Source organism: Ips typographus, linkage group LG11 (genome assembly GCF_016097725.1).
Source record: "Ips typographus isolate SLU linkage group LG11, UJ_Ityp_2.0, whole genome shotgun sequence".
In the NCBI taxonomy this organism is placed as follows: domain Eukaryota; kingdom Metazoa; phylum Arthropoda; class Insecta; order Coleoptera; family Curculionidae; genus Ips; species Ips typographus.
In genome coordinates, this window is record NC_138432.1 from 3,025,277 (window position 1) to 3,043,699 (window position 18,423).

The window sequence follows — 18,423 nt, forward strand, 5'->3', positions numbered from 1 at the left end:
TAAAGTGCAATAAAACAATTAAAGTTAAGTTATCTTTTATTGAAAACTACATACAAAGAATTAACAAATCACAGTTTTTTAATAGATAATTTTGAATAACAATATTAGTCAATATTGAGGTTTTTTTTGTCTTTTTGTAAGCAGTTTTTAGTCAAGTCATCAACAACATAAACAAAAGCAGCAAACGGTCAACTAGTAATCTGGCAACAACGCACACAACTCGTTAGACGTCGAGATCGAGAAGGTCACGTTTGTATCAGAATTGCGTTCAAGTAGCTACAAGTAGCAATTAATCGCTAAGCAATACGAATGCATGTTCAAAACGTCAAACTCACTGATGACGTGCACCGCTCCCAATAGTGCCGCCGACCATACGTTGAACTAACCTTTTAAAAGCGAGAGTCAATTACATAGCTAGGTATTATTAAAAATACATTAGTGATAGTATTAGCAGAGCGTTATTAAACTTTTTCAATTACTTTTATATGTCTTTCTAAACAGGTTGTACTAGCAGTAATGTCTATTAAACTAATTAATTTGGTCTCCCAATACTTTTACAAGTCACGTAAATATATTTAGTAAACAAAAACACAACAGACATGTATTATATTGTCCAAGCTTTAAAAGTACTAGTCAAATATTTACTCATATTTTACGGATTAATACCTACAGACAACCAAAAAATTCTACCTTATTATAAATTTTACTTATGTTTACATACAGTGTTATTAAGCGCAATTCAAGCAAATTATATGGTAATTCTGATTAGCCGTAAAACCACTCCTGCTCCAATTAGACTATCTGGTGTGTTTTACGCTATTTGTTTGCTGGTGATGAATACGTTATGCAATATAAACATGTTGAAGTATTTTCGAAAGTTTAATAACTTACTTTGTTTGGTTGATAAAAAACAGTTTTCTCCAATCACTTTGACTGCTATAGTTTATGGCGGAGTGATTTTAAGTTTTAGGTTGTTTTTCGTAATATTTTATTATAGAACAGATTTTCTATCGAGCATGACATTTTTTCTGATCAGTATAGTGACACAGAAAGCGGAATTTCTATTTATTTGCTGTAGTCTTTTTGCTTGGAAGTTGAAAAGTCAGTTGAAGAATTGTAATGACAAAATGGAAACAAGTTTATCTCCGTTATTATCCATAACAATTAGAATTCACAACAAGATTGTAAGAAACATTTCAGATTTCAACATCGTATGTGGATTGCCAATGGCTGGAGCAATTTTTATTGGCATATCCATTCTTGTTTATGTGTCCTCGATAATGATATTTAATGATCCAACTCAAAGAACTTCATTAAAAAACGTAATGACGGTGATATATCAAGTACCATTTGTGGTAAGTATTATAACCTGTTTTAATTGCTATTTTTTTTGTCAAAATTAAAATTTAACCCTTTAAGTGCCTTCCTGGTATGTCTTATTTTCCAAGGACGTCGCCAGTCATATTAATCTATCTAACTGGTTCAACCGAAGTTATGTTTGTTGATTGTCGTTTTCTTCTGCCTCGACCTCTTTTTTCTTCTACTTTTCCTTCAATTATGAGTTCAGGATTATTTGCTTTCTTTTGTTTCTCCGTTCCGATTAGTTCTGGTTGTTTTTCCACACAGTTTAAACCCTCTTCATATTATGAATTGAACTATACTATGCGTAGTATGGCTTGTCCCAGAGATTCTCAATACTCTGTAGTACCACCACATTTCAAAGGCTTCCACTCTTCTTTGTGTGGTTTCAGTTGATGGTTTGTAGTGATTACCATTTTTTAGTTTCACGGCTAGTTCCAGCCATATTCTTCACAGACCCAATTAATAAGGCGCTGAGATACTTTTTTCCTGTTGCTCATTATCACAGTATCGTCTGCGTATCGCAAATTATTTAAACATTAGCTATTGATTATTACACCATAGGTTTTTATTTGTCCATCGCTTTTTAGAATGATCCCTCTGTTGTGAACCGAACATACTAATGTGAGGTTTACTAACCAAATCTTTTAGTAATCCTGTACCCTAGGATGTTTAATATAATTGTTTTCATATGCAAATTAAGAAGATTACTAAAATCGACTTAGGTTCTTAACTGTGAAATTATAATATGTTAAAAAGACAATAACTTATTATAGTTATTAGACGGTGAAAATCGGTCGAAAATGACAATTAATAATGACGTACACTCATACACATCTCGTAGATTTCGGTTAGCTACAGAAAGGGCACTCCTGCTAAGACGCTGAAGTTTCTGAACCTGTACAGTAGCCATCAGCTAGCCTTTGTAATCCCGTCAGTGGCGTATTTTCCATCATACCATGCGGTGTTAGCATGTTATACGAGGAAAACCACAAACCTAGAGAACCACTCAATTTATATATCATTAATAATCCGCAAAAGGCGGCCGCACTACTAGTGTAGTCACGTCATCTACCAGCACCGCTGGTTACTAAAAATGGAGTACCTACATTAGATGGTAAACTGCTCGTATTGCAAGCAGAACCAACTTGGATCATTACTGCAGAAGCAAAACACCCATACGTGAAACACCATCACGTTATATAGATACGCAAATTAAGAAGATTACTAAAATCTTCCTATGTTCTTTGCCGTGAAATTATAATATGTTAAAGAGACAATATCTTAACGGTGGTACAGAGGCTAACTGATGACGAGTACAGGCTCAGAAAAGTCGGCATCTTAGCAGGAGCGCCCCATAGCTAACCGAAAAGAACCATTTTTTACCACAGATTTTCACCATAAAATAACGACAGTTTTGGCCTTTTATAGTAATTAAGATACTATGTCATTATAAACACAATAATGAATGAGGTCGATAAGATAGAACACAAGGGCCTCCGGCTCGAGTCTCTCGAGTAGAAAAAAAAGGCTATGACGTCATTTACTGAAATGGGACAGACTACACTAACTGATCCATTCAGTAGCAGCGGATCCCTTTGTTGGACAATTACATCTGCCGTTTTAATGCAAAATTCCGTAGATTCAACTTTTTGGAACTTACAGTAGCGGAATTTCGTGTGTTTCTTGTACTGTTGACCGTGAAGCAAATCTAAACTAGTTTCTCTGCAAACTAGGATCTTCGAAAAGCTGTAAGAAACCCGAGGGAACGTCGTGTTTGATGATCTTATAAGTGAGGGCAATGCCTTTCTTCAAATAACAGCGGATTGTAAAGCATTTGAGCATCCCACTAGTGCCGTGGTCCAGGCAAGAAAGCATAAAGAATCTTCCAGCTCCAAATGTGACATCAAGGCAAAACCTAGAAGCAAGGATCCTCCTAGCAATTGCCTTTGTTACATCGAGTTTCACTGGTCTTACAGCTATTCCACTGTTCATACAAGAACCACAAGTCAAACTGAGCTCCATCTTGAGCGCGAGTACAATGTATGGCGCAACCGAAATCAAATAAAATGCACATTGCAGAACAACTGTGATATGTTTAAATGTCAAATCCAAGTAAATCAGTCCGTATTATTATTTATGATTGATTCCGGATCAGAACGTATTGTTAAGAAATCTCGCAGGTTTACTGTATGGTGTGTCTCTGCCATTTCAAAGGACAATGGAAAGTAATCCTTTCTTTTAATGGTCATCAGTCAAAACAAACAGTGTTCGTCGCAAAAGAAGGTCCAGCAACATTCTTGGTTGGTTATGAATTACTTGGACGCCAAGACATTCTATTGAGCGATATGGTCACCACCGATTAACACTGTCAAAACAGAACAAAATACAACTGTCCTGAAAACATTGCCGTCTACCTGCCCAGAAAGTTTTCTCTCAGCCGGAATTTAACACTGTACCAAATTCAAACCACAAGCAGCGAATAATTCGGTTAAACATCCTGTGCATATGGGCTTCGCCGGCCAAATTAATGGACTTTCCTATTTACTTATTGTGAACAGCTATTCCAGAAATCTAGGTCATGTCAACTAGCACGTCCACAGCACTCGTTAATGTTCTTCAACCACTGATTGCCCGTTTCGGTCTTCCATAACTACTGATCACAAACAACTGCACCCAGTTCACCAGTTCCATTTATAAGAAATTCAGTAAAAAAAAGTTCAAGGTGGGAGGAGAAAATAAGTGCAAGAATCCTTAAACTTTTATTCAGCTACAGTACAATATATTGTTCATCCGCACCTGATGACAAGGCGCCTGCTGAAATATTCTATACGCATGCCAAGAACTATCCTTCTTCTACCAACCATTTCTTCTTCTACCAACAAAAACCAGTTGTGTTAGAGACGAAGCAATGGAATTACAATTTATGATTTAAGTAGGCTACATAATCTACTGTCGTTGTTTTCGCATTGCCGTGGACTTGTGGAACTAATGAGGCTGTTAAAGGAGTCTTCTATAATGTCAGGACACCTACCGGAGTTATGCGGAGTCTTGCCAAAGAGTGGGAATTGGAAGAGGTGACTGAAGCCAATAATCTATCTATGTTCTCCTTGACGCATTTAGAATCCGGTTTTTGTATCGTCCGTAAGTTCCTGCTCAAACACCTATCGAAGAGAGCTATTTCAAAACATTCCGGATCCACATATATAGAGTCGGAAATCAAGATCTAAATCGACAGTCAGGAGAAAGCTTTGCAGACCTTGAACCCATACTCAGGCGCTCTCAGCGAGACCGACACCCACCAACGCGTAATGGCCACTAAAATAGGGAGATGGTGTAAACCGAACATACTAATGTGATATGATACACCTTCTAGTAATCCTGAGATGTTCATTATAATTGGTCAGTTGTTATATCAGTGATTTTCTAAGTGTGGTCAAATAAAAAGTTCTTCTTGTTTCCTGCCTATTCGCCAGCGTATCTTTTAACATGCAAATTGCAGATGTGGCCAGATGCATTCCAGTCTCACTTTTCTATCAACTTTGTCTGTTTAATTAGTTTTTATATTTACTTTTTGGTAGTTTGTTTCCCATATAAGCTTGAATGAAACGTAGTGTTTGCGTATACATCTTTCCTGCACAGCAAAACATAGTTACTTTTGTACCTAGTCAGTTATTAACCCATTGCCTATAACTTCTAAGTAACTCATTAAGCTGATGATTCTTCGCATACTTTTAAGCTAGTTTTTTTTTGAATCTTGTAAATAATAGAGGTTCTTCACATTACTACGGTAGAACCCCTGTATTATATTAGGAAAATAAAAAAAAATCATTATTTCGTCATTTTTGTTTGATTTGCATTACATACATATTAAAGAACCTATCCAACATGCTATGTGTGTCGTCAATGTGTTGATAAGCGAATTGTTTAATAATCTCCGCTACTCTTTATCCTTCCCGTTCGCTATCCTGTTCTTCAGTTGCTTTGTTACATGATTAATTCTTCCTTTGTGATCGATAAGCATTTGCGGTGCATTACATGTGTTTTGTTGTCGTCTTATTGGTCTTTTTCAAACATTTCTTCTACGTAAACTTATTTCTCTGAAGCTGCAAAATCTGTTGTCGTCTCTTTATTCGTGTCTCTAATCATTTTATGATTATTCGGTTTTCTTGTTCTTGCTGCTGCTTTTATTGTTGTATGACTTGTCTAAGGTGTCATATTTGTTCTTTTTCAATCTTGTCAAACTAAGACACGTGTTTCTTTTATTTTCTTTATTTTCCTCTTAACTTTCTGGTAATTTTTTTGGAGTTTTTTTACTTCTTTACTTTATTATCCATGCTTGTTTCCTTTATTTTGTTTCTCCGGATATACAATTCTCGATGATCTTTACAATTGAATCCCATTTCTATTCCAATGTTTTGTGTTTCCCTCCATTGCATTTCGTTGGTTCTTTGTGTTGTATTATAATTTTGTTTTCTGGGTTCAAATCTGATATTCCTTCCTTTGATTAAGTAATAGTACACCACACCTTCTTATGTAAATAGTTTTACTAAAATAAAATAGTACCTATATGTATATGTATATGTATGTACCTATATGTGTGTGTAGATTAAGCAATGCTTTTTTTATTTCTGAAATACTAGTCCCACAATATCCCGTTAAGTAGGTGAACCTTGAAGTAGTTACTACCTAGTTATTAGAGTAGATCAGAAAAATAAACGTCTATTCTGTAAATTATCATTTTAGATCTACGTAATAATATTAGCGGTGGTGGGTCAAAAGCTCCAAGCTGAATCTAAAAGAACAATTGACATATGCTACAACCAGATTCAAAATATGCAACCAATTTTTATCGGTCAAGATGTAAAAGAGACAAGACGACAGTATTTAATGTTTGCCAGACAGATACATGACAGGAATGTCAAACTATGTGCGGCTGGGTTTTTTTCGATTGATCATTCCTTGATTTTATACTTTGCAACCATCGTTTGTACTTATGTAATTGTAATTTTTCAAATGATGTCTAATTGAAAATTGTAGTTTACAGTAAATTTATGTCAAAGCTTGTGGTGTATTACTTAAACCAAATGTAGTAATAGTTATTTACCTAACAAGGGTGTAAAGTGGTACTTTACCGCACGAGACTGCACGCACAACAACTGCGCACTGCAGAACGACGCAAAGCGGAGGAGTTCGGGCAAGCAGTTAAGGGGTGGGAAAGACGCTTTCCGCATGTGTTAGGTACAACATTTTTCCTACGAGTATAATTTTTCATTAAATTGAACGAAAATATATAGTAAAATGACTAAAATGAAAGCCTTTGTTTTCATGGATGATTATTTCCTTCATTGTACCAGCAGCCAATCAAATTCCGAGAACCTTTCTAGTTCCACCAATGGAAACCGTTTTATACTGATTAAATCCCTGGCTGCTAAAATTTAACAGTGATTAAACACCACCTACCTTTTTCGAATACGTTTTTTGAAGACAATTTGATATTAAACGAAACGGGATTTAGACACTTATAAAATTTAAGTTATCTTCTTCAATATTAACAATTAATAATAATATTTTGACGTATGATTGTCAATTTGAAATGTAAACAAAAATATACATGGCTGAACGAAAATCTGTAGTGAGCCGGGGTGGTCTCCATAGTAACGCCGCTGTTTGTAATACAATTACAGGGGAATACATGACTGACGTCATATGATTACGTCATTACTTGTTCACCGGGATCTGTTTGGGTTCACGGTGTAGAGAAGACGGTTATACAAATCACTTCACTTGTCTCAGTTTCAATTCAAAAGATTGGAGGTTATTTTTCAATTAGATTAGTCGTTCATTGATCGTGCCCTAGTTCAGAATGGAAATGGAAAAGGAAAAGAGTGAAGAAATGATGGAGCTCCTGATAAATCACAGAGGTGAAGATTTTCGAGTTGTTGTGAATATGGAGATGGCCAATACATTACTTAATGGTGAGTATTTAATAGTAAATGGATCAAAATTATAACAACATAATTATATTTTTCAGACCCCATCAGTGCAGAAAAATACATTGAAGAAGTTTTAAATGGTAGAGAAGGTCATCCTGTTGAAGCTGTTCAAGGGTCTGATAAATTTACTGGCCCAAGCAATGAAACAACAGAGTCTGAAGTAGAAGTAAGTTCAGCCGTTGAGAATAACCCAACTGCTCCAATTTGGACACAGAAAAGGCCTACACCAAAGGACTTTCAAGCAACTGAAGTATTTCTAACCATAAGACAGAAATACTCCAATCGATTTGATGATAAAAAAACTATCAAGTCACAGTTATGGAAAAAAATAGCAGAGGAAATGGGAGAAATGGGATTTAATCTGGGTGGTAGTGGAAAGGAAGTTGTAGAAAAGTTGAGGTTGAAGTTTGCAAATTTGCAGAAGCAATACTTTCTATATATCAAACATCAAAAATCTACTGGAGAAAGTCAAAAAGACCCTCCATCACACTTAGAACTATTGCATAGCATTTTAGGGAACAAAGATAAAACTAGCCCTAAAAACTTAATTGACTCACTTGTAGAAACTTTAACTACTAGCAGCGGCATTAGCCCTAATTCTACTCCAGAAATTGATGAAACAGAAACCTCAAGCAGTGCAAATATCGAGGCAAATTCCTCAAATGCAAAAGCAGAAATAAAAATCCGATTCAACACCACTGAAACACCGAGATCCAAAATGACTACTAATTCACAACTTCTTGAGTTGACAAAGAAGGATATTGAACAACGAAATGAGCATTTCACTACATTAAAAAGTCTAATGGACACCCAAAATCAACAAAGAGAACGTTTTTTAAACCAATTGGACAAACTGATAGAAATTAAATATCGAAAAAGAAAAAGAGAAGACAGCGACTCAGATTAGAATTAACCTAGTGTTTAATGTGTGTGCTAATACTACTAATGTGATTTTGAATCAAGGTTAGTAAGTTATTTGAGTACAAAAATGTAAATAAAATATTTGTTTCTGATTTAAACTTTATTTTCAATTAATACATAAAAGCCAAAAAGCATAACTATATGGTTTACATCTTATCTGATTTTAGTTCATTAATGATAATGCCCATTTTTCCGACATTGGCTGTTGAGTTTAAGGACAGCTTAGATTTAGATAAGTTCAGTTTACACTGTTTGTCACATTCAAACCTCAGCTTAAGTTATACTTAAAATGTGTCAGGAAAACAGGCATTAAATCATTTTCAAGTAATGTATACCTACATAGTACATACCTACACCCTACACTATATCTACTGCAGTCGATCAGTAGTTAAAAAGGCTGTCAGCTATTTGGTTTCTTTTTACAACACCCATAAAATATTGGTCTCTATCATCAATAAAATCCTCTAAATCATCTAGATGATCTTGTAGATCATTGTTATCACAGTTACTTGTTGGCGACCAGTAATCATGATTAATTATACAAAAGTTGTGTAACACACATGAAACCATTGCAATTTCTACTGCTTTGCTTACATTATAAATATTTATAAATTGAAGTCTTGCCCACCTACTTTTTAAAAAAGAGAATGCATTTTCAATTTTAACTCTAGCTGATGATAATCTATAGTTAAAGTTTTTTTGTTTTCTTGTCAAATTGTGGCCTTTGTATGGAACCATTAACCAACTCTTCAATGGGTAGGCACTATCCCCTATTATATGACAGTCATCATTTGGAAAAAACTTATTTTTTCCATGTTGTTCTATGTGCTTGTATAAAAGTGAGTACTTGAAAACCTGAAAAATCCTCAAACCTCTTACTATACTATGAAAAAGATATCCAGAATGAAGGGTAAGATTTGACCTATTATAGTTATTAATAAATTACATAGTGTTTTCTTACCCTGGCATCATGTGCACAACCTGGAAAACCCACAAAAACATAAGTAAATAATTTTTGTGAAGTACAAATAGCAGTGAGGTTAATTGACTTTTTCTGGTACCTATCTGTGTAACTATCACTTTGAGCTAAAGGTACTTTAATATTTATGTGGGTTCCATCAATGGCCCCAAGAACACCTACAAATTTGCATAATTATTGATATTGCCAAAAATTGTTGTTGATATACAAAAATATTGTGATTACCTGGGAATGAGGTGAAACCATCTTCAATCAATAGAATTCCTTTCATCATCATTTTCAGGCCATCTGATGTATTTATGTTTTAGTTTATTAACTATGTATAAACAAGCATTTACAATTTGCATAACTGTTGAGGCAACACTTCCAAATCTATCTGCAATGACAACTAATGGATCATTATGTGTCATGTACCATAAAAACATTTAAACTGATCTTTCTGGGATATAAGGGTAATTTCCGCCCCTATATTTTTTCTTTATTAAATCATATTTATCATGTTCTAAAACAATTCTGACAAGACGTTCAAACGTGTCTTTTTTTAGTCTAAACAATTGGAAAAACACATCCGAATTGTATTTGTATATCCAATCAGTGTGATCAATTGTAGGATGGAAGTACTGGTTCGGAATGAATATTAATTTTTTTCTGCAACTTGCACTCAAGTATTCGCTGAAAATGACCAAAACGGGCGTTAAATCAAATAGTTCTTCCATTAAGGATAGCATCAACAAATATAGAGTTTCCGTTTCCATTTGCAAAATGGAGACGATGGAGATTCCCCATATTAAATCCAAAGTTTAAAATAAAGGATCCATTATTTATTTTAAATTTATTTATTTTAATTTTTAACGGTTACCTGGTAAAACTTATGCGGGTTACCACTGTATTTTTGTGAGCTCTCGGTCGAGTGATAGTGAACAAAAGATTTGGAAGAGTGGGGGTATAACCGCACGTATACCGGATTTTGTTCACCGGGATCCAGCGTGATCTCGCGAAAAATTGCTTTGGAAATTCTAATATTGTGGAAATTGATCAAGAAATTGAAAACTGTACTCCCAGGACTACAAAGAGGACACATATATCCATTTGGAATCAGTTTAGTGCCTTTTATGAAGAAAAATGGTATGTTTTAAATGAAACAACTTCAGTTGAAAACCTTGCAAACATTTTGAAAGACTATGCGTTTAATATGAAAAAAGTTGATGGAACAGATTATAAAGAAGGAGTTATCAAAACAATGTGGAATATAACGGCCAAGCAGTTGCAACAGCTTTATTTTGACAATTATAACATAGTATTTGATCCCTTTAAAGACGTAATGTTTCGACAAGCAAGAAATGCTCGAGATACAAAGCGAAAATTATTACAAAAAGATCCTACTAAAAAAAAGCAAAGTTCTAAAGCTTTTACCCCAACTGAATACCAATCCATTATTCAATTGTTTGATGAAGATACCCCGGCTGGTTTACAAAAGAAGTTCTATCAAATTGCTGCTGTAGAACTGGCATGGCGAGGCGGAAAAGCTGTTAATTGCTTAGTTGACTAGTTTCAAACTGAATTGGACAACAAAGGCATTGCAACAGGTAAATAATTTAAATCAATACAATGTAAAGTATTTTTTGGCTCTTAGGAAGAATTGAATACAATCCAGTTTTTTCGAAAACAAATCAAGGTGGAGCTAAAAAACTGACCGAAAGTAAATGGTTGGTGCAAAATACTATAAATAAAAACATCTGCCCTGTCAGACTTTTTAATAAACTAATCGCTAAGAGAACAAGCGCCATAACTACAAATAGATTATTTCTAAGTTGCAACCGATTTTGGACCAAGAACAGCAACAAACCATGGTACAAAAATAGTCCTTTAGGTAGGAAAGAAATTTCAAAGTGGACAAAAAATGCAGCCAAAAAAGTTGGTTTAGACACAAAAAGAATAAAAATATTGTCACGTTAAGGGGTAGCTCAGAAGAAGAAAACCACAGGTATGCAGGTAAGCCGTTTTTATTTAAGATAAAACTACAATGCCAAGTAGGCGAGGATCATGATGTGAGCGTCTGAAGGGGTTCGCGGAGGGCACACGCTTACCGGGGGTGAATAGAACCCTAGACTAGTGTCCCAGGGCATTCACCACGCCGAATAAGACGCGTTGGTACTGTTAAAGGGAGAAGAGCCGGTACGGCAACTAATGCTGCTCGCCCGTGCTATTTCCTTTAACAGGCTGATTCTCGGGTGCTTGCACTTGGTTACCAACTGTTCCACTAGAAGCTACACAGATGGTAAACCCAGACTATCCCAGAGATCAGTGATCTGTACGTGCTTTTGGTACCGTATTTATACTCACATCATGACCCCAATTCTCCAATCTTGCTGACACAAACATGGTACTGGGGGAGACCGGGGCAACTTAAGGTAACGGCACCTAGTGTAATGTCTATGTTACAATATCAAATCACACTAATCGACCAACTGCAGTAAGCAATCTTTCTTTCCACGGTGTTGAACAAGAATTAATAAAGATAACGGGTCACTCTAATGCAAGTTCTATAAAACCATATTTGCAGCTAAATTCCGACCATCATTTAAATATTATTGAGAAAATGAGAAACATTCATTCTGAACAGATTCTTGCCAGCAGTAGTACTCTAGCTCCCTCAGCCACAACAACTATAACTTCAAATTCAGCATCTGCAACCACCTTAAGCAATGAAAATCTACCACCACGTGAAGTGAAGCAAGAAAGTAAAGACTCTACATACTCTGTAATTTATCAAAATTGCAATTTCTTTACTAATTGTTCAAACTTTAGGCCTGCTTAAATGTTAATGTAAAAAAATCAACATTTAATATTATTATTACGTTTGTGATGTTTAGTTTTTGTGTTGTTAAGTACTCGTAGTAGGTGTTCTTTTGTTAATAAAGCAATCGTTGAAAAATGTGTGTTTTCAGGAAATAATCTTGACATATACCCCTCGCCGTTCACGTTTTATCACGTAAAATGTGCATTGGTAGGTTTTTTGAAAAATTTTTCTTTTAGGCAAATGGTTTCGACTAAATAATTCTTTGGAAAAAATCCTTCGACCTGCGGTCTCAGGATTTTATCGTCGAATTATTGAGTCTCAATCATTTTCCAAGCAAAATTTTGCAAAAAATCACCTATGCACAGTTTACCCGATAAAACTTGAACGTCTCGGGATATAACCTATGATAAAAGTGTATTATTAATTGAGAAATCATATACAGGGTGATTCAAATTCGGCCCTCACCATTGAGATTTCGGAAACTATAAGAGATACGAAAAAGTTTAAATTGTGGAAAAGTTGCGCAATTTAAAGCTCAACCAAATGCAGTTTTAAAAATTTCGATTTTCCGAGTACTTCCGAAGACATCCGAAATAACTGTAATAACTTTCTTTTTTCTTAGGGCCTCCATATTGGATTTTTACCCCACCAAATAGTACGTTTTGTTTTATTGATGTATAATAACTTATGATTTGCTTTATAAATAACAAAATAATTCAATAGAAACTAATTTATACAGTTACGATTTAAATGTTTTTTTCGACGACTGACTTTGAAAGTACCTCATGTACGCTTCCATTTCAAAGCAGAAAGTGGTTATTTGCCGCACGTGCGCAGAAAGTGAATCATTTTCTGCTCTAGAGCGTTTTTGCTTTCTACTAACAATCTACTCACCAACTTTTTCAGCGTTTCCATAACAACGCTTGACATACCTGTTTGAAATAAATACATTCCGTCCAAGTGATTTATCGGTGACAATGAGTTCGAGCTACGAAAATGATGTGAGATGTCCTTCTACTCCAACCCACAGCAGCACTCCACACTAGTACGGTAAAGTTACTTTTCCGAACTCATATTTTTTTTCGCTTAAACATCTAATAAAATGGTTGGTGAAAATGGGTATTTTCGCTCTACACATATAAACTTCAAAATTGCAGATTTATTATTCATTTATTGTAAATTAATCTTGCAATGTGGAAAAGAAACTTTACCGCACTCTTGTGGAAAAGTACCTTTAGGTAGTACCTACTCGGGTGCGGAAAAAATTCAGTAAAAATTTCAGGTACACAACTGCCCAATTACCCAAATTATGGCCCAAATTGTGTTTCAAGTTAGTTGAGTGGGTTTTCTGTTCCAAGTTTAAAAAAAAAACAGGATTTTTTCTGAAAATTTTCCAGTACGGCGCTGGTTTTTAGGTACAATCTAGTTAATTCAGTGAAAATTTCAGGTCCGCAACTGCCCAATTACCCAAGTTATGACCCAAATTTAGTTTCAAGCTAGTTGAGTAGGTTTTCTCTCATTTTCAGTTTGGTTTTCCAAGTTTAAAAAAAATATGATTTTTTCTGAAATTTTTCCAGTTCGGCACAGATTTTTATGTTCAATTTAGTACATTCAGTAAAAATTTCAGGTCCGCAACTGCAGAATTACCCAAATTATGACCCAAATTGTGTTTCAAGTTAGTTGAGTGAGTTTTCTGTAATTTACAGTTTGGTTTTCCAAGTTTAACAAAAAACAGGAATTTTTCTGAAAATTTTCCAGTACGGCGTTGATTTTTTGGTTTAATTTAGTATATTCAGTGAAAATTTCAGGTCCGTAACTGACCAAATACCCAAATTATGGCCCAAATTGTGTTTCAAGTTAGTTGAGTGAGTTTTCTGTAATTTTCAGTTTATTTTTCCAAGTTTAACAAAAAGCACGATTTTTTCTGAAATTTTTCCAGTACGGCGCAGATTTTTATGTTCAATTTAGTACATTCAGTAAAAATTTCAGGTCTGCAACTGCCCAATTACCCAAATTATGGCCCAAATTGTGTTTCAAGTTAGTTGAGTGAGTTTTCTGTCATTTTCAGTTTGGTTTTCCAAGTTTAACAAAAAACACGATTTTTTCAGAAATTTTTCCAGTACGGCGCAGATTTTTAGGTTCAATTTAGTACATTCAGTAAAAATTTCAGGTACACAACTGCCCAATTACCCAAATTATGGCCCAAATTGTGTTTCAAGTTAGTTGAGTGGGTTTTCTGTTCCAAGTTTAAAAAAAAAACAGGATTTTTTCTGAAAATTTTCCAGTACGGCGCTGGATTTTAGGTACAATTTAGTTAATTCAGTGAAAATTTCAGGTCCGCAACTGCCCAATTACCCAAGTTATGACCCAAATTTAGTTTCAAGCTAGTTGAGTAGGTTTTCTCTCATTTTCAGTTTGCTTTTCCAAGTTTAAAAAAAATATGATTTTTTTTTGAAATTTTTCCAGTTCGGCACAGATTTTTATGTTCAATTTAGTACATTCAGTAAAAATTTCAGGTCCGCAACTGCAGAATTACCCAAATTATGACCCAAATTGTGTTTCAAGTTAGTTGAGTGGGTTTTCTGTCATTTTCAGTTTGGTTTTCCAAGTTTAACAAAAAACAGGATTTTTTCTGAAAATTTTCCACTACGGCGCTGGTTATTTGGTTCAATTTTGTATATTCAGTGAAAATTTCAGGTCAGCAACTGCCCAATTACCCAAGTTATGACCCAAATTGTGTTTCAAGTTAGTTGAGTAGGTTTTCTGTCATTTTCAGTTAGGTTTTCCAAGTTTAAAAAAAAACATGATTTTTTCTTAAATTTTTCCAGTACGGCGCTGGTTTTTAGGTTCAATTTTGTATATTCAGTGAAAATTTCAGGTCCGTAACTGCCCACTTACTCAAATTATGGTTCAAATTGTGTTTCAAGTTAGTTGAGTTGGTTTTCTGTCATTTTCAGTTTGGTTTTCCAAGTTTAACAAAAAACAGGATTTTTTCTGAAAATGTTCCAGTACGGCGCTGGTTTTTAGATACAATTTAGTTAATTTAGTGAAAATTTCAGGTCAGCAACTGCCCAATTACCCAAGTTATGACCCAAATTGTGTTTCAAGTTAGTTGAGTAGGTTTTCTGTAATTTTCAGTTAGGTTTTCCAAGTTTAAAAAAAAACATGATTTTTTCTTAAATTCTTCCAGTACGGCGCTGGTTTTTAGGTTCAATTTTGTATATTCAGTGAAAATTTCGGCGCAGATTTTTAGGTTCAATTTAGTACATTCAGTAAAAATTTCAGGTACACAACTGCCCAATTACCCAAATTATGGCCCAAATTGTGTTTCAAGTTAGTTGAGTGGGTTTTCTGTTCCAAGTTTAAAAAAAAAACAGGATTTTTTCTGAAAATTTTCCAGTACGGCGCTGGATTTTAGGTACAATTTAGTTAATTCAGTGAAAATTTCAGGTCCGCAACTGCCCAATTACCCAAGTTATGACCCAAATTTAGTTTCAAGCTAGTTGAGTAGGTTTTCTCTCATTTTCAGTTTGCTTTTCCAAGTTTAAAAAAAATATGATTTTTTTTTGAAATTTTTCCAGTTCGGCACAGATTTTTATGTTCAATTTAGTACATTCAGTAAAAATTTCAGGTCCGCAACTGCAGAATTACCCAAATTATGACCCAAATTGTGTTTCAAGTTAGTTGAGTGGGTTTTCTGTCATTTTCAGTTTGGTTTTCCAAGTTTAACAAAAAACAGGATTTTTTCTGAAAATTTTCCACTACGGCGCTGGTTATTTGGTTCAATTTTGTATATTCAGTGAAAATTTCAGGTCAGCAACTGCCCAATTACCCAAGTTATGACCCAAATTGTGTTTCAAGTTAGTTGAGTAGGTTTTCTGTCATTTTCAGTTAGGTTTTCCAAGTTTAAAAAAAAACATGATTTTTTCTTAAATTTTTCCAGTACGGCGCTGGTTTTTAGGTTCAATTTTGTATATTCAGTGAAAATTTCAGGTCCGTAACTGCCCACTTACTCAAATTATGGTTCAAATTGTGTTTCAAGTTAGTTGAGTTGGTTTTCTGTCATTTTCAGTTTGGTTTTCCAAGTTTAACAAAAAACAGGATTTTTTCTGAAAATGTTCCAGTACGGCGCTGGTTTTTAGATACAATTTAGTTAATTTAGTGAAAATTTCAGGTCAGCAACTGCCCAATTACCCAAGTTATGACCCAAATTGTGTTTCAAGTTAGTTGAGTAGGTTTTCTGTAATTTTCAGTTAGGTTTTCCAAGTTTAAAAAAAAACATGATTTTTTCTTAAATTCTTCCAGTACGGCGCTGGTTTTTAGGTTCAATTTTGTATATTCAGTGAAAATTTCGGCGCAGATTTTTAGGTTCAATTTAGTACATTCAGTAAAAATTTCAGGTCCACAACTGCCCAATTACCCAAATTGTGTTTCAAGTTAGTTGAGTGAGTTTTCTGTCATTTTCAGTTTGGTTTTCCAAGTTTAAGAAAAAACAGAATTTTTTCTGAAAAGTTTCAGTACGGCGCTGGTTTTTAAGTACAATTTAGTAAATTCATTGAAAATTTCAGGTCCGTAACCGCCCAGTTACTCGAATTATGGTCCAGATTGTGTTTCAAGTTAGTTGAGTGCGTTTTCTGTCATTTTCAGTTTGGTTTTCCAAGTTTAACAAAAACCAGGATTTTTTCTGAAAATTTTCCACTACGGCGCTGATTTCTGGGTTAAATTTAGTATATTCAGTGAAAACTTCACGTCCGCAACTGCCCAATTACCCAAATTATGAACCAAATTGTGTTTCAAGTTAGTTGAGTGAGTTTTCTGTCATTTTTAGTTTGGTTTTCCAAGTTTAACAAAAAACACGATTTTTCCAGAAATTTTTCCAGTACGGCGCAGATTTTTAGGTTCAATTTAGTACATTCAGTAAAAATTTCAGGTCCACAACTGCCCAATTACCCAAATTGTGTTTCAAGTTAGTTGAGTGAGTTTTCTGTCATTTTCAGTTTGGTTTTCCAAGTTTAAGAAAAAACAGGATTTTTTCTGAAAATTTTCCAGTACGGCGCTGGTTTTTTGGTTCAATATATTCAATGAAAATTTCAGGTCCGCAACCGCCCAAATACCCAAATTATGGCCCAAATTGTGTTTCAAGTTAGTTGAGTGAGTTTTCTGTCATTTTCAGTTTGGTTTTCCAAGTTTAACAAAAACCAGGATTTTTTCTGAAAATTTTCCACTACGGCGCTGATTTTTGGGTTAAATTTAGTATATTCAGTGAAAACTTGACGTCCGCAACTGCCCAATTACCCAAATTATGAACCAAATTGTGTTTCAAGTTAGTTGAGTGAGTTTTCTGTCATTTTTAGTTTGGTTTTCCAAGTTTAACAAAAAACAGGATATTTTTCTGAAAATTTTCCGTTACGGCGCTGGCTTTTAGGTAGAATTTATTAAATTCAATGAAAATTTCAGGTCCGTAACCGCCCAAATACCCAAATTATGGCCCAAATTGTGTTTCAAGTTAGTTGAGTAAGTTTTTTGTCATTTTCAGTTTGGTTTTCCAAGTTTAACAAAAAACAGGATTTTTTCTGAAAATGTTCCAGTACGGAGCTGGTTTTTAGGTACAATTTGGGTAACTCAGTGAAAATTTCAGGTCTGCAACTGCCTAATTACCCAAGTTATGACCCAAATTGTGTTTCAAGTTAGTTGAGTGAGTTTTCTGTCATTTTCAGTTTGGTTTTCCAAGTTTAACAAAAAACACGATTTTTTCAGAAATTTTTTCAGTATGGCGATGATTTTTTGGTTCAATTTAGTATATTCAGTGAAATTTTCAGGTCCGCAACTGCCCAATTACCCAAATTACGGCCCAAATTGTGTTTCAAGTTAGTTGAGTGAGTTTTCTGTAATTTTCAGTTTGGTTTTCCAAGTTTAACAAAAAACACGATATTTTATGAAATTTTTCCAGTACGGCGCAGATTTTTATGTTCAATTTAGTACATTCAGTAAAAATTTCAGGTCCGCAACTGCCCAATTACCCAAATTATGGCCCAAATTGTGTTTCAAGTTAGTTGGGTGGGTTTTCTGTCATTTTCAGTTTGGTTTTCCAAGTTTAACAAAAAACAGGATTTTTTCTGAAAATTTTCCAGTACGGCGCAGGTTTTTAGGTTCAATTTAGTACATTCAGTAAAAATTTCAGGTCCGCAACTGCCCAATTACCCAAATTATGGCCCAAATTGTGTTTCAAGTTAGTTGAGTGGGTTGTCTGTTCCAAGTTAAAAAAAAAAACAGGATTTTTTTCTGAAAATTTTCCAGTACGGCGCAAGGTTTTTAGGTTCAATTTAGTACATTCAGTGAAAATTTCAGGTGCGTAGCTGCCCAAATAC

General features: G+C 34.5%; 2 long non-coding RNA genes across 2 annotated transcripts; one reads left to right on the forward strand and one right to left on the reverse strand.

Moving 5' to 3' along the window:
* The first annotated feature begins 901 nt into the window (after window positions 1-901).
* Window positions 902-6,423, forward strand: LOC145735799 (uncharacterized). Its single transcript, XR_014179763.1, has 2 exons — window positions 902-1,355; window positions 6,106-6,423. It is a non-coding gene; the product is annotated as an uncharacterized LOC145735799 (long non-coding RNA).
* A 1,477-nt stretch (window positions 6,424-7,900) lies between these two features.
* Window positions 7,901-10,033, reverse strand: LOC145735517 (uncharacterized). The gene is made up of 3 exons (XR_014179698.1): window positions 9,481-10,033; window positions 9,238-9,413; window positions 7,901-9,131 (listed from the first exon to the last, which is right to left on the reverse strand). It is a non-coding gene; the product is annotated as an uncharacterized LOC145735517 (long non-coding RNA).
* Window positions 10,034-18,423: the final 8,390 nt, after the last annotated feature.